Here is a 16,236-nt window from a genome sequence, read left to right on the forward strand (position 1 = left end):
TTGACATGTTTCTACGAACTGTAATATGACTTTTCTTCAGAACTTTCGCCTGGACCTGCCTGTGCGTCATGAGTTTGGATTTGTGAACTGAACGCGCTAACAAAAGGAGATATTTGGACATAAATGATGGACTTTATCGAACAAATCAAACATTTATTGTGGAACTGGGATTCCTGGGATTGCATGCTGATGAAGATCATCAAAGGTAAGTGAATATTTATAACGCTATTTCTGACTTCTGTTGACTCCAACATGGCGGACATCTGTATGGCTTGATTTCTTGACTGAGCGCCGTACTCAGATTATTGCATGGTTTATGTTTTCCGTAAAGTTTTTTAAAAATCTGACACAGCGGTTGCATTAAGGAGAAGTATGTCTCTAATTCTGTGCATAACTCTTGTATCTTATATTAAAGTTTATGATGACTGTTTCTGTAAATTGATGTGGCTCTCTGCAAAATCACTGCATGTTTTGGAAGCAAAACATTACTGAACGTAACGCACCGATGTAAACTGAGATTTTTGGATAAAAATCTGCACTTTATCGAACAAAACAAACATGTATTGTGTATCATGAAGTCCTATGAGTGTCATCTGATGAAGATCATCAAAGGTTAGTGATTAATTTCATCTCTATTTCTGCTTTTTGTGACTCCTCGCTTTGGCTGGAAAAATGGCTGTGTTTTTCTGTGACAAAGGTGCAGACCTAACATAATCGTTTGGTGTGCTTTTGCTGTAAAACCTTTTTGAAATCGGACACTGTGGTGGGATTAACAACAGGGTTAACTTTAAAATGGTGTAAAATACTTCTGTTTGAGGAATTTGAATTATGAGATATCTGTAATTTGAATTTGGCGCCTTGTACTTTCACTGGCTGTTGTTATATCGATTCCTTTAACTTGTTATGGCTGCAATCCCGATATCGGGATAAGTGTCATCAACAACCGCTGAATAGCGTAGTGCTACATACAATAAATATTACTATAAATATTTATATTCATGAAATCACAAGTGCAATATAGGAAAACACAGATTAGCCTTTAGTTAATCCACGAAAGCAATCCAAGCATTTGTGTAAATTTATCGATCACACGATAAACATTAAGTACACTTAGCATCAGGTGGCTCAGTCACGAAAATCAGAAAAGCAATCAAATGAATCGTTTACCTTTGATGATCTTCGGATGTTTTCACTCACGAGACTCCCAGTTACACAACAAATGTTCCTTTTGTTCCATGAAGATTATTTTTAAATCCAAAATACCTCAGTTTGTTTGTCGCGTTATGTTCAGATATCCACAGGAAAGAGCGGTCACGACAACGCAGACAAAAATTTGTTTCCATAATGTCCACAGAAACATGTCAAAAGTTTTTTATAATCAATCCTTAAAATATATAATCGATAATATATCAACCGCAAATGTCTTTCACAGTAAGAGAGGGAAAAGCAATACCTATCCAAATTCTGTTGCGCGAGCAAAACTCATGTGACCACTTGACGCGATGTTATCGTTCTAGCTTATTTTTCAAAATAAAAGCCTGAAACTGTTGACATCTTGAGGAAGAGATAGGAAAAGAAATCTGGTTCATATCCCTTTAAATCCAGCAGGGAGACTATGGAACATGGAGTTTTCAAAATAGAAGCCACTTCCTGTTTTGATTTTCCTCAGGGTTTCGCCTGCAATATCAGTTCTGTTATAATCACAGACAATATTTTCACAGTTTTGGAAACTTTAGAGTGTTTTCTATCCAATACTAATAATAATATGCATATATTAGCAACTGAGACTGAGGAGCTGGCCGTTTTACAATGGGCACCTTTTCATCCAAGCTACTCAATACATAAGAAGTTTTAAAGCTTGGTCGCAAATTGGTCTTCCAAATAGACAATGATGCCAAGCAGACTTCCAAAGTTGTGGCAAAATGGCTTAAGGACAACAAAGTTAAGGCATTGGAGTGGCCATCACAAAGCCCTGACCTCAATCCCATAGAATATTTGTGCGCTGAACTGAAAAAGTGTGTGCGAGCAAGGAGGCCTACAAACCTGACTCAGTTACACCAGCTCTGTCAGGGCGAATGGGACAAAATTCACCCAACTTTTTGTGGGAAGCTTGTGGAAGGCTAACCGAAACGTTTGACCGAAGTTAAACAATTTAAAGGCAATGCTACCAAATACTACTTGGGTGTATGTAATCTTCTGACACACTGGGAATGTGATGAAAGAAATAAAAGCTGAAATAAATCATTGTCTCTACTATTATTCTGACATTTCACATTCTTAAAATAAAGTGGTGATCCTAACTGACCTAAGACAGGGAATTTTTATTTGGATTAAATGGCATAAATTGTGAAAAACTGAGTTTAAATGTATTTGGCAAAGGTGTACGTAAACTTCCGACATCAAGTCTATATGTTTTCCTCAATGGAATCAGTTGTAAGGGAGACTTATCTCCCTTACCAACTTTAAACATCTGCTATCTGAGCAGCTAAACGATCGCTGCAGCTTTACATAGTCCATCGGTAAATAGCCCACCCAATTTGCCTACCTCATCCCCATACTGTTTTTATTTATTTACTTTTCTGAACTTTTGCACACCAGTATCTCTACCTGCACATGACCATCTCACCATTTATCACTCCAGGGTTAATCTTCTAAATTGTAATTATTCGCCTACCTCCTCATGCCTTTTGCACACAATGTATCAAGACTCTTTCTTTTTTCTACTGTGTTATTGACTTGTTTATTGTTTACTCCATGTGTAACTCTGTGTTGTTGTCTGTTTACACTACTATGCTTTATCTGGGCCAGGTCGCAGTTGTAAATGAGAACTTGTTCTCAACTAGCCTACCTGGTTAAATACAAAAACAAAAACAAATTAATTGTTAATAATGATGAGTGAGTATGTTATTTATTTATATTATGCGTAACCTTTATTTAACTAGGCAAGTCAGTTAAGAACAAATTCTTATTTTCAATGACAGCCTAGGAATAGTGGGTTATGCCTTGTTCAGGGACAGAACAGCAGATTTGTACCTTGTCAGCTCAGGGGGTCGATCTTGCAACCTTTCAGTTACTAGTCCAAAGCTCTAACCATTAGGCTACCCCACCCTAAGGGGTCCACCACACTACAGCACCCCAACCCAACACACCCCACTCAGCTTTAGGATCTTAGTGAGTGAAACATTCATTATTGGTTTCAGGTGTGTTAGGCCAAGGGCAGAGTGGCAACCAACAGTATGACAAACCAACAGTATGACAGACCCCCAGGGCCAGGACTGAGGAGCCCAGCAGCTAGGGATTGCCTAAATAGGTATCTCACCTGACGTGGGCATGTTTTCAATGCAGACTATTTTTGTCGTACAGTATTCCATATAGGGCATCCAGACCTTATGAATGTTGCCATTTCTGCCATCCATTGTGACATTGTGGGAGGATAATCAACCTTCCAATTAATGGCAATGAATTTCTTAGCCGCTATAAATGCTAGGTTACACAGTTTCTACTAGTCTCCAGTATCAACATTTCCAAACAAACAGATACAGGGAGAAGGGAGACTCTGTAGATATGCTGAGATAAAACAACATACCCTTTGCCAGAATTCAGCCAGCCTTCACAAGAGCATAACATGCAAATATGTCCCTTTTGTGTTTTACACCTCCAGCAGAGGAATAACATTTCTGAGTGCATGATATTCAGTTTCACTGGCATATAGTATGTTCTATGGGTGGTCTTAAACTGCAGTAATGTATGTCTGTGATTATATGAACATGACTTGGCATTCTAACATATCTGCATCCATTCATCATCATTAATAGCTTATACCAGGTCTTCTTTACATGTTTATTTGACATGTTTTGTGTTATTGGTAAAAGTATATATCAACCCTTGATACAGTTTGGAAACTTTAGAGGTTTGTCAGACTGCCTTAAAATAGTTTCAATCTTTGAGGCATGACAAAAATTACTTTGGTGTACATTTATACATTATATTATCCAGGAATAGAATCAATGGTTCAACAATTGAAATGTCCATTATTCCCAGATTCCAGACTGTAGCCTACCCATCAACTCAAGATGGAACTCTGTATCCATTCACTGATTGTTATAATATACTGCAAAATTCTGCTCCATAGACTGGTCTTCACTGGCTGTCTGACCCGGCTGGGAATACCTGTCATCATCTGATCCTGCTAAGACATGATGAGCATAGTGTTGTGTACTAACTGTGCACCATGACAGTGAAGCCTGTAGAGCTGTTTAGACCGTGTCAGTGTGAAAAGTAGGGAATTAGCTTGGGAAACTGACAGATCAATAACATTACATTGCTATACCGACCCACCAAAAACTCACATTGCGCTGTCAAAAACCATCTGAATATCGGTCTTCAATCATTTGGCCGCTGGTTTCATCGTTTGATTCAGGTCGAGTGTTATTGAGGCATAAATAATAGCTAACGTTAGCCAACTTTTGGCTAGCTCTAATGGTATATCAACTGGCAAAAAAGAGCCAAGTAAATTTACTTCTGTTGAAATGGGACAAACAAAGTCTACAAAACATTTCCATATACACAACAGCTGTTAGATACTCCTACCTGACAGATAGCTAGATGCTGGAGCTGAACTGGCTGTGCTCGCTAGCTAGCTCGTTCATTCACTTCAGACAGAACTTCAGTCAAGAGGGATGAAACCCGACCGCTCTGCGGCGTCCGCATGGTCCTAAAGCACACGGATACAGCTTTTTGTATCATATTGCAATGATAAAACTGGGGGGTGACAAAAATACAATTTCAGAATGTGGGTGGGGGTCATGTCTCCCCCGTCTCCAGTGAAAGTTGCGCCCCTGTTGGCAACAATTGTTTGTTTCACACTGCCTGCATGGTTGTTTTACCTTGTTTTACCGTATTACTTTGAAAAGCAAGAGATAAATAGACATTGTAGTTCAAGAATATCACCGGCCCAGCCTGACAGGAGCTGTAATCACAGTTTCAGAGTACAGAGACAACGGAACACCACACAGAGCGAGGGGTACTTGACCAAAAGTTTTTTTTACTTCCTCTGTTTAGAAAAGGTTGACACTGAACATTCAGCAGACCAATTGCCTTTGTGTTCTCAGTCTCATACTTTCTGTGTTAACACCACCTGTGATTTATTAGAATGTTTTTCTCACCAAGCGATGTTTAACTGGAACTTCAGCTCTCCTGTCTCGACAGTGAGTTATGGTACTAAAGGAAATAATTAAGCAAGCGCCTCTCCTCTACTTCTCATTCCCGGATATTGGATCGGCACAGCCCAACCACAGTGAACTTCAAAGCAGCCTTTTCCAGCAGGCAGGGAGTGGAACCGTCTCAGTATCTGAAGATGTGGGTTTGATTTGATTGTCAGAGCCTCCTCATCTCTTTGATTATCCATTACTCAAGCTGTATTTGGCCTTGATAACTCAACCAATTAATTATGACAGGAAATCATTTGACACGGAGCTGTCATAGCCTTAAAGGAATAGTATGGGGAGTAAACATTTCTGATATGTATATTTCATTATAGCTCTACCTGAGATGAATTCCGTCAAACTGAAAGTAGTCTTACCAGACTTTCCCTTGATTTAGTTTTTATGTTTTTGTAACTTCTTGACTCATCAGGAAGTTACAGTCGTTGTTTGGTATTGTGGGGTAGAAAAATTTGAATTTGACTTCACTTTTATGATGTGAGGCAGGTCAGGTTGCCTGTAGTGATGTAGTCACTTTGCTGAATTAGAGAGAGAGATGATTGAAAGGAATGGAGGAATTAACAAGAAAGCATCAAATTATTTATTTGTATATCTCTTTATTATCCAGAAAGGTGAGAGTAGGGTCAAACAGTGTTCTTTTTCTATTAATTCATTACTGAGATTAGATATGAAATGTCAATTTAATTAACTCAAGTTTATTACTGAAGATGTGTTTACTTTACAGTCATTAAACGGCAGAGGACATCAGGTTTAACCGAAAGAGGTTATGGGTATGCTCGTCATCGGCAAGGACTAGAGAGTCTTTTAGGATAAAAAGGAAAAGAAATCGAGCTAAATTGCTTAGTTTTCCTCTGAGTATTTGGCAAACATTGCTATCTGAGGTGGTGCCTTTACAGCAAGGTCGGAGGGTCCTCCTGCCTACTAATTCAAACTCTGATCTTTGAGACGAGAAGGGGATCAAAATAGACTAATTAGGAAATGTAATACATTATTAGAAGGTTTATGTTTTGAGAGACAGTTCTGCTTGCCAAGTCTTTGAGATGCTGTGTGAATTCATGCAGAAGAGAGATTGGGAAACAACGTAGTCTTAGTGCTTACTGATTCTGGATAATTACGATGAATAAACTTCAGCTCATTCAGATAACCTTGATAAACATGCGTGCCCAACATTGTAAATCTCTGTGTGTCATGATCAATACTGAATATATATATATATAACTATTTAAAGCTGGGATCCACAAAAGGTGATTGTGATTTTTTTTGTTATGTTGACTAAACAGAGGTGAGGAGCATCCTGATGGAAGTGAACAGCATGTTTTAAAAACTCTGTACATATTCTGCTGTTCTATTGCGCTTGTAATAGATGTCTGAGAGGGAAAAAACTGTGTTTGTTGTTTGCAATAACTTTTTTATTGTTTTAATATCCCAAACAGACATGGCAGTTTCACAATTACGGATTCCAGCATCAACCATCAACTCTGGCTCAGTGAATTGAAATGGCACAGTGTGAGAAAATATATTTGAATGTGAGAAAATGATTGAATGATTATGGAATCAATCTAATTGTTCCCTTTTTGAGATGTATCAGGTGGTAGTCAATTACTGGGCAGGGCAACCGACCTATGAAAGTGGTATTGGGTAATGGTATGGGAATAGTTACATGCTGATTTATCAAATTACTCAAAATGAAATGCAAACTATTTCAATTCAGAGTATATTCTGGTATCAGCAGTATTGAGGATTCTTATCTGTACAGTGTGGTAGATTAATATTATGTAATTGGGGGAAGCGACCATGGAGGATGAGACAATCAACTCAGAAGTGAGAGAAAGAAAGGGAGGAAAAGTGAAAGAGAGCAATGAACAAAAGCCTTTCTTGGCCTGAAATATCATCGCTGTTGGAAAATGTCTGTCTCCATCAGGATTAGTTCAGCCTGAGTGGTTTAGTCCCTTACTGAAATAGAGTGCCTTCAGAAAGTGTTCTCAAACTTGGACTTTTTCCACATTTTGTTGTGTTACGGCCTGAATTAAAAATGTATTCAATTGAGATTTTGTGTCACTGGCCTACACATAATGTCAAAGTGGATTTGAAAAGCTGAAATGTCTTGAGTCAATGTGTATTAATCCCTTTGTTATGACAAGCCTAAATACGTTCAGGAGTAAGAATGTGCTTAACAAGTCACATAATAAGTTGCATGAACTCACACTGTGCATAATAATAGTGTTTAACATGATTTTTGACAACCTCATCTCTGCACCCCATACAAACAATGATCTGTAAGGTGGCTCAGTCAAGCAGTGAATTTCAAACACAGATTCAACCGCTTTCAATGCCTTACAAAGAAGGGCACCGATCAGTAGATGGAAGAAAAAAAAGCAGACATTGAATATTCCATTAATTTTTGGATGGTGTATCAATACACCCAGTCACTACAAAGATACAGGTGTCCTTCCTAACTAATTTACCAGGGAGGAAGGATACCGCTCAGGGATTTCACCATGAGGCCAATGGTGACTTTAAACCAGTTACAGTGTTTAATGGCTGTGATAGGAAAAAACTGAGGATGGATCAACAACCTTGTAGTTACTCCACAATACTATCCTAAATTACAGAGTGAAAAGAAGAAAGCCTGTACAGAATAAAATTATTCCAAAACATGCATCCTGCTTGCAATAAGGCACTAAAGTAAAACTGCAAAAAAGGTGGCAAAGAAATGAACTTTATGTCCTGAATACAAAGCGTTATGTTTGAGGCAAATCCAACACAACACATGACTGAGTACCACTCTTTAATATTTTCAAGCATGTTGATGGCTGCATCATGTTATGGGTGTGCTTGTCATCGGCAAGGACTAGGGAGTCTCTTAGGATAAAAATAAATGGAATTGAGCTAAGCACAGGCAAAATCATAGAGGAAAACCTGGTTCAGTCTGCTTTCCAACTGACACGAGGAGACAAATGTACCTAAAATGACCTAAAAAATAACATAAAATGCAAGGCCAAATATACACTGGAGTTGCTTACCAAATAAAGGTCAACATGTATTTTTTTTAAACAGGATGACATTGAATGTTCAACCAGCAATTTGACTGAAATAGATAAATGTTTTAAATAACCATGTGAAAATATTGTACAATCCAGGTGTGCAAAGCTCTTAGAGACTAACCAAGAAAGACTCACAGCTGTAATCACTGTCAAAGGTAATTCTAAAGGACATATTCAAATTTACTGGGGAGGGTTGTACTTTTTGCTTTGTGGAGGGTTGTGTGGTTTTTTGGGGGGAACTGGGTAGGGTAGTGTGTTTTTACCCTGGTTTACATTTGCTCTTCTGCTCGTATTTTCCGTATAAACAATGGCCTGACTTACTTTTGATATTACCCAAATATAGTTTAGAAACTTTTGTGAGGGTTTGGTATGGTTTGGCTATTATTAAGCTTTAGCTATTGCAGGCCTATGATTTATTTATTTTTATTTATTTTTTGCCCTTTTTCTCCCCAACTTTGTGGTATCCAATTGGTAGTTACAATCTTGTCCCATCGCTGCAACTCCCGCATGGACTCGGGAGAGGCGAAGGTCGAGAGCCGTGCGTCCTCCGAAACACAACCCAACCAAGCCGCACTGCTTCTTGACACAATGCTCGCTTAACCCAGAAGCCAGCTGCACCAATGTGTCGGAGGAAACACTGTGCACCTGACTACCATGTTAACGTGCACTGCGCCTGGCCCGCCACAGGAGTCGCTAGTGCGCAATGGGACAAGATCATTCATGCTGGCCAAACCCTCGCCAAACCCGGATGATGCTGAGCCAATTGTATGCGTCCCATGGGTCTCCCGGTCGCAGCAGGGTGCGACAGATCCTGGACTCAAACCCAGGATCTCTAGTGGCACAGCTACAGTAGCACTGCAATGACGTGAAGGCAGTGCAACAGTTGACTCCGACAGTTGAACTTGAGGTGAGGAAGGCTGTTTCAGGCCTACGAGAGTGATTCCTATAACCTAACAATATAATGCTTGTGTTCATACAAAATATTCAAATCGAAAATGTAAGAATTACCCTCCCTCTGTACGTCTATATCTGTATAGCAGACGCAGTAGTCATGACATAAAGAAGTGCATGTCAATGCCATAGCATGCCACCTGTATATCTCTATCTCTCTGGGGTTAGGCTGAGCTTCTCTTTCTTTATATAGAGTGCATTCGGTGGACACCTAAGCCTTTGCATGCAATGTCCTGATACATTTAGTACTCTAATCTCTGACAGCTTAACCATGAGATGGAAAAAAAATTGGCTATTAAGTTTAGCATATGCTACACATAATTTTGTAATATTAGAAAGGCTATTTTTAAGGACATGTAAATGTTGCTTAATTGGCCAACATCCCTTATTTATTGACGCCGCTGGCTGTGCCAGGTTGGCTCTGAATGCATATGGAAGGCCGTTAAATTTCTTAAATGTCCAGTACATTAAAATCTTCCCTTTCATGTTGTCAAGCAGCAAATTGTCCTAAAGGAAAATCTGAAATTACATTTATTTACATGAAAATCTGTCACCAATTGGATGGAAACCTAGCTATAGACATCCTAAAAACACTGGCAAGTGTGCAAGTCCAGTGTAACTTTTATTATGCCGTCACATCATGGTTCACCAGCAGCCCCAAACGTATAAAGAATAAGCTACCAGCAAAACATGATTGTAAGAATTTGACTTAACCTTCCCCCTCATACTCATCTAAAGGTTGAGCATTTCTTATCTCTATCAATGTAATGTGTCTGTCTGTATCTGTGTAAATGTTTATGTATTCTTGTAAAAAAAAAGGGGACCACAATGGAAATAATAATTTAGTGTGCAATCCTTGTCACTTTAAAAAATCTTTGTATATACAGTTGAAGTTCGGAAGTTTACATACACCTTAGCCAAATACATTTAAACTCAGTTTTTCACAATTCCTGCCATTTAATCCTAGTAAAAAAATCCCTTTCTTAGGTCAGTTAGGATCACCACTTTATTTTAAGAATGTGAAATGTCAGAATAATAGTAGAGATAATTATTTACTTTATTTCTTTCATCACATTCCCAGTGGGTCAGAAGTTTACATACACTCAATTAGTATTTGGTAGCATTTTCTTTCAATTGTTTAACTTGGGTCAAACTCTAGGAGACAGAACGCGTTTCCTTCCCGAGTGGTATGATGGATGCGTGGTCCCATGGTGTTTATACTTGCATACTATTGTTTGTATAGATGAACGTAGTACCTTCAGGCGTTTAGAAATTGCTCCCAGGGATGAAACAGACTTGTGGAGGTCTACAATTTTTTTCTGAGGTCGTGGCTGATTTCTTTTGATTTTCCCATGATGTCAAGCAAAGAAGCACTGAGTTTGAACGTAGGCCTTGAAATACATCCACAGGTACACCTCCAATTGACTCAAATTAAGTGAATTAGCCTGTCAGAATCAAATCAAAGTTTATTTGTCACGTGCGCCGAATACAATAGGGGGAGTGAAAAAGATATTTCAATAAAAGAAGAGTGTTAAGGGGAAAGCTCTTTTAATTTCTATCTTTCAAAATTCTACAAAATAAAAACTTTAACAGCTATCAAGACGACACACTGAGCGTAAATATATATATATATACACAGATTGATTGCAATTGTTCCTTACAGTGATATGCTTACTTACAGGCTCTAGCCAATAGTGCAAAAAAAGGTATTAGGTGAACAATAGGTAAGTAAAGAAATTAAAACAACAGTAAACAGATAGTGAAAAATAACGGTAGCGAGGCTATATACAGACACCGGTTAGTCGGGCTGATTGAGGTAGTATGTACATGTATATATGGTTAAAGTGACTATGCATATATGATAAACAGAAAGTAGCAGCAGCGTAAAAGAGGGGTTGGCGGGTGGCGGGTGGCGGGACGCAATGCAGATGGCCTGGTTAGGCAAAGTGCGGGGGCACTGGTTGGTCCGGACAATTGAGGTAGTATGTACATGAATGTATAGTTAAAGTGACTATGCATATATTATTAACAAAGAGTAGCAGCAGTGTAAAAGAGGGGTTGGGGGGGGGCACACAATGCAAATAGTCCAGGTATCCATTTGAATACCTGTTCTGCAGTCTTATGGCTTGGGGGTAAAAACTGTTGAGAAGCCTTTTTGTCCTAGACTTGGCAATCCGGTACTGCTTGCCATATGGTAGTAGAGAGAACAGTCTATGACTGGGGTGGCTGGGGTCTTTGACCATTTTTAGGGCCTTCCTCTGACACCGCCTGGTGTAGAGGTCCTGGATGGCAGACAGCTTAGCATGCCAAGCTTCTAAAGCCATGACATAATTTTCTGGAATTTTTCAAACTGTTTAATGCACAGCCAACTTAGGTTAACTTCAGGTTAACACCCTGTCGTTCTCAACTAACATCAAGGCGGTGTCCCGTTCCTGTAGGTTCATGCTCTACAACATCCGCAGAGTACGACCCTGCCTCACACAGGAAGCGGCGCAGGTCCTAATCCAGGCACTTGTCATCTCCCGTCTTGATTACTGCAACTCGCTGTTGGCTGGGCTCCCTGCCTGTGCCATTAAACCCCTACAACTCATCCAGAACGCCGCAGCCCGTCTGGTGTTCAACCTTCCCAAGTTCTCTCACGTCACCCCGCTCCTCCGCTCTCTCCACTGGCTTCCAGTTGAAGCTCGCATCCGCTACAAGACCATGGTGCTCGCCTACGGAGCTGTGAGGGGAACGGCACCTCAGTACCTCCAGGCTCTGATCAGGCCCTACACCCAAACAAGGGCACTGCGTTCATCCACCTCTGGCCTGCTCGCCTCCCTACCACTGAGGAAGTACAGTTCCCGCTCAGCCCAGTCAAAACTGTTCGCTGCTCTGGCCCCCAATGGTGGAACAAACTCCCTCACGACGCCAGGACAGCGGAGTCAATCACCACCTTCCGGAGACACCTGAAACCCCACCTCTTCAAGGAATACCTAGGATAGGGTAAGTAATCCTTCTCACCCCCTAAAAGATTTAGATGCACTATTGTAAAGTGGCTGTTCCACTGGATGTCATAAGGTGTATGCACCAATTTGTAAGTCGCTCTGGATAAGAGCGTCCGCTAAATGACTTAAATGTAAATGTAAATGTAAATACAACAAGAAACAACCGAAACAGCTCCGTCAGGTGCAAGACACACTAAACAGAAAATAACCACCCACAAACAAGAGTGGGAAAACAGGCTACCTAAGTATGGTTCTCAATCAGAGACAACGATTGACAGCTGCCTCTGATTGGGACCCATACCCGGCCAAACACATAGAAATACCAAACGTAGAACAAAAACATCGAATGCCCACCCCAACTCACACCCTGACCAACCTAAAATAGAAACATACAAAATGAACTACGGTCAGGATGTGACACTAAGTGTATGTAAACTTCTGACTTCAACTGTATGTAAATGCTGTATTTCTATATTTAATTTAGAAAACATTCTAAAAACATGTTTTCATTTTGTCATTATGGTGAATTGTGTGTAGATGGGTGAGAAAAATATATATTTAATCAATTTTGAATTCAGCCTGTAACCCAACAAAATATGCAATAAGTCAATGGGTACGAATACTTTCTGGAGACACTATAATCACCAGGAAACAGAGCATGTCACAGTCTTTGTCAGTTCAGCGGCAGAGTTCACTGTAAATCAAATCACTGTTGATCAATTGGCTTGGTTCACTCAGATCATACCTGTTGTTGTATCCTTTCCAGATGCTGAGGTGATCACTAAAGCCATGGAGCATGCTGGGAGATTACAGTGTCTGTAATCTAGAGAATGAGGGTGCATTTGGCTTGGCACACTTGTCCATGTGAGAACAATAATAGCCCTTTCCTGCAGTCAAATGACCTAGTGGCCTCATGGGTGGAATGTTACTAATATTTTTCATAATTTCATAATGAATAAACATTCATTTTTTACGCTGACAATCTGGTGTTTCTATGTCAAACAATTTCAGTCTTCTGTGATGTTTATAAAGTGAAATATTGGCATGCAAACTGAAAATTGAATACATTTCAACTCTATTTGACATGGTACAACTATCTTATTTTAATTAAGCCCGTAACCATGTGTGTGAGGTGTATACTTTTGTTTCCAAGTTGATCTATTTAAGACTACCAATAAACACTGATTTTGCCCACTGCGGTTAATATCCTAGTTCTTTTCCAAGGCACAACCTCCTTATGGTAAACATATTCAATCATAAATATTAAAATATGTATTGCATTCATACTCATTAAATGACACATTTTCAACTAATTTAGTTGGACTTAATTTAGCTTACATCAACATCGTGTAATTATTAATTTGAAAGATTGGAAGGAAATATTATTTATAACATAGGGGCAAGTTGAGCAATCCTTTTTTTCTAGGAAAACATACAGTACCAGTCAAAAGTTTGGGCACACCTACTGATTAAAGGGTTTTCTTTATTTTGACTATTTTCTACATTGTAGAATAATTGTGAAGACATCAAAACCATTTTGCCTTGATGACATCTTTGTACACACTTGGAATTCTCTCAGCCAGCTTCACCTGGAATGCTTTTCCAACAGTCATGAAGGAGTTCCCACATATGCTGAGCACTTGTTTTCCTTCACTCTGTGGTCCAACTCATCCCAAACCATCTCAATTGGATTGAGGTCGGGTGATTGCGGAGGCCAGGTTATCTGATGCAGCACTCCATCACTCTCCTTCTTGGTCAAATAGCCCTTACACAGCCTGGAGGTGTGTTGGGTCATTGTCCTGTTGAAAAATAAAATATAGTCACACTCAGCACAAACCAGATTACATTTACATTACATTTAAGTCATTTAGCAGACGCTCTTATCCAGAGCGACTTACAAATTGGTGCATTCACCTTATGACATCCAGTGGAACAGCCACTTTACAATAGTGCATCTAAATCTTTTAAGGGGGGGGTGAGAAGGATTACTTTATCCTATCCTAGGTATTCCTTAAAGAGGTGGGGTTTCAGGTGTCTCCGGAAGGTGGTGATTGACTCCGCTGTCCTGGCGTCGTGAGGGAGTGTGTTCCACCATTGGGGAGCCAGAGCAGCGAACAGTTTTGACTGGGCTGAGCGGGAACTGTACTTCCTCAGTGGTAGGGAGGCGAGCAGGCCAGAGGTGGATGAACGCAGTGCCCTTGTTTGGGTGTAGGGCCTGATCAGAGCCTGGAGGTACTGAGGTGCCGTTCCCCTCACAGCTCCGTAGGCAAGCACCATGGTCTTGTAGCGGATGCGATGGAATGGAATGGCATATTGTTGCAGAATGTTGTGGTAGCCATGCTGGTTTAAGTGCGCCTTGAATTTACTAGCAAAGCCTCCCCACACATCACACCTCCTCCTCCATGCTTCACGGTGGAAACCACACATGTGGAGATCATCCGTTCACCTACTCTGCGTCTCACAAAGACACGGCGGTTGGAACCCAAAATCTCAAATTTAGACTTCAGACCAAAGGACAAATTTCCACCGGTCTAATGTCAGTTGCTTGTGTTTCTTGGCTCAAGCAAGATTCTTCTTATTATTGATGTCATTTAGTAGTGGTTTCTTTTCAGCAATTCAACCATGAAGGCCTGATTCACGCAGTCTCCTCTGAACAGTTGATGTTGAGATGTGTCTGTTACTTGAACTCTGTGAAGCCATTTCTGAGGCTGGTAACTCTAATGAACTTATACTCTGCAGCAGAGGTAACTCTGGGTCTTCCTTTCCTGTGGCGGTCCTCATGAGAACCAGTTTCATCATAGCTCTTGATGGTTTTTGTGACTGCACTTGAAGAAACTTTCAAAGTTCTTGACATTTTCCGTATTGACTGACCTTCATGTCTTAAAGTGATGATGGACTGTTGTTTCTCTTTGCTTATTTGATTGGTTCTTGACAAAAAATGGACTCTGTCTTTTGCCGCCCTTTCCTTGTCACAACACAAATGATTGGCTCAAACGCATTAACTTTTAACAAGGCACACCTGTTAATTGAAATGCATTCCAGGACACAGTGGCGGATTTAGGTATGCGCAGTCGCACCATTTTTTTGTTGGAATGGTGACATTTGTGCGATCACTTTTCTATAGCTCATTTGCACGCCACGTCAATTATATCATCTCACCGTGTGGGACTGTGGGTTGGAGTGGGCGCCCTGATTCTAGTTTGTGAGCTAGGCAGGGGACTGCCTGGGAAGCTCCCATTCAGAAGTACGAGATAGGTAGGGGGCGGGGGTAGGATGACCTCAGGTTTCCCCACTGGATGCCCGAGGTAGGGTGAGCGGGGGAATCTATCAAATAGCACCTCTAACTTTGTACAGTACTAGTAAAATCAGTCACACTACGAAATGCTACCAAATAAACCACAATTCATTCAGAATTCTGTGAATATATAGTTTCACAGACATATTGTTTGCATTTTTTTCCCCAGTTTTTGTGAAATCGTTAAGAATAATATAAAACCAGTCTGCACACCACCAAGGTGAATTGGTTTAGTATTGACTCCTGGTTGACAGTGTTGGGGGATCGGTAATGTATTGATGCTCGAGTGCCAAATCAACACAAATGGATAAGAAAAGGTCTAAGCCATCAGGTGCCCAGTTTAGGAAAAATAGGAAAGAAGAAGAGGAGAAATGCGCAAAAGAATAAGGTATGCAGCTATGTCATCTCTTTATGAGTATAATATTATGCATGTCATGAAATAGGCTAGTATAACAGTTGTGTTTGTTAGCCTATGCTGCTTTGTTGCTTGCTATGCTATTACACATAGGGCGACAATATTCCGTTTTCTGTCCAACTAGCGTGTCCAACTTTATGTTGGATATGATTTCATACAGTTTCATCATAATGATGTGTGTAGCCTGCAGCAAAACGATTACAACCTAACTAGCACATTATTGATTTGGTTAACTTTCATTGAGGTGACATCATAAAAGTTTTCTGTGATTGTATTGACTAGGTCCTAAGCTCAGTAAGGGGAATTTCCAATGCTGTAGGCT

This window comes from Oncorhynchus keta, chromosome 14, assembly GCF_023373465.1.
Source record: "Oncorhynchus keta strain PuntledgeMale-10-30-2019 chromosome 14, Oket_V2, whole genome shotgun sequence".
In the NCBI taxonomy this organism is placed as follows: Eukaryota; Metazoa; Chordata; class Actinopteri; order Salmoniformes; family Salmonidae; genus Oncorhynchus; species Oncorhynchus keta.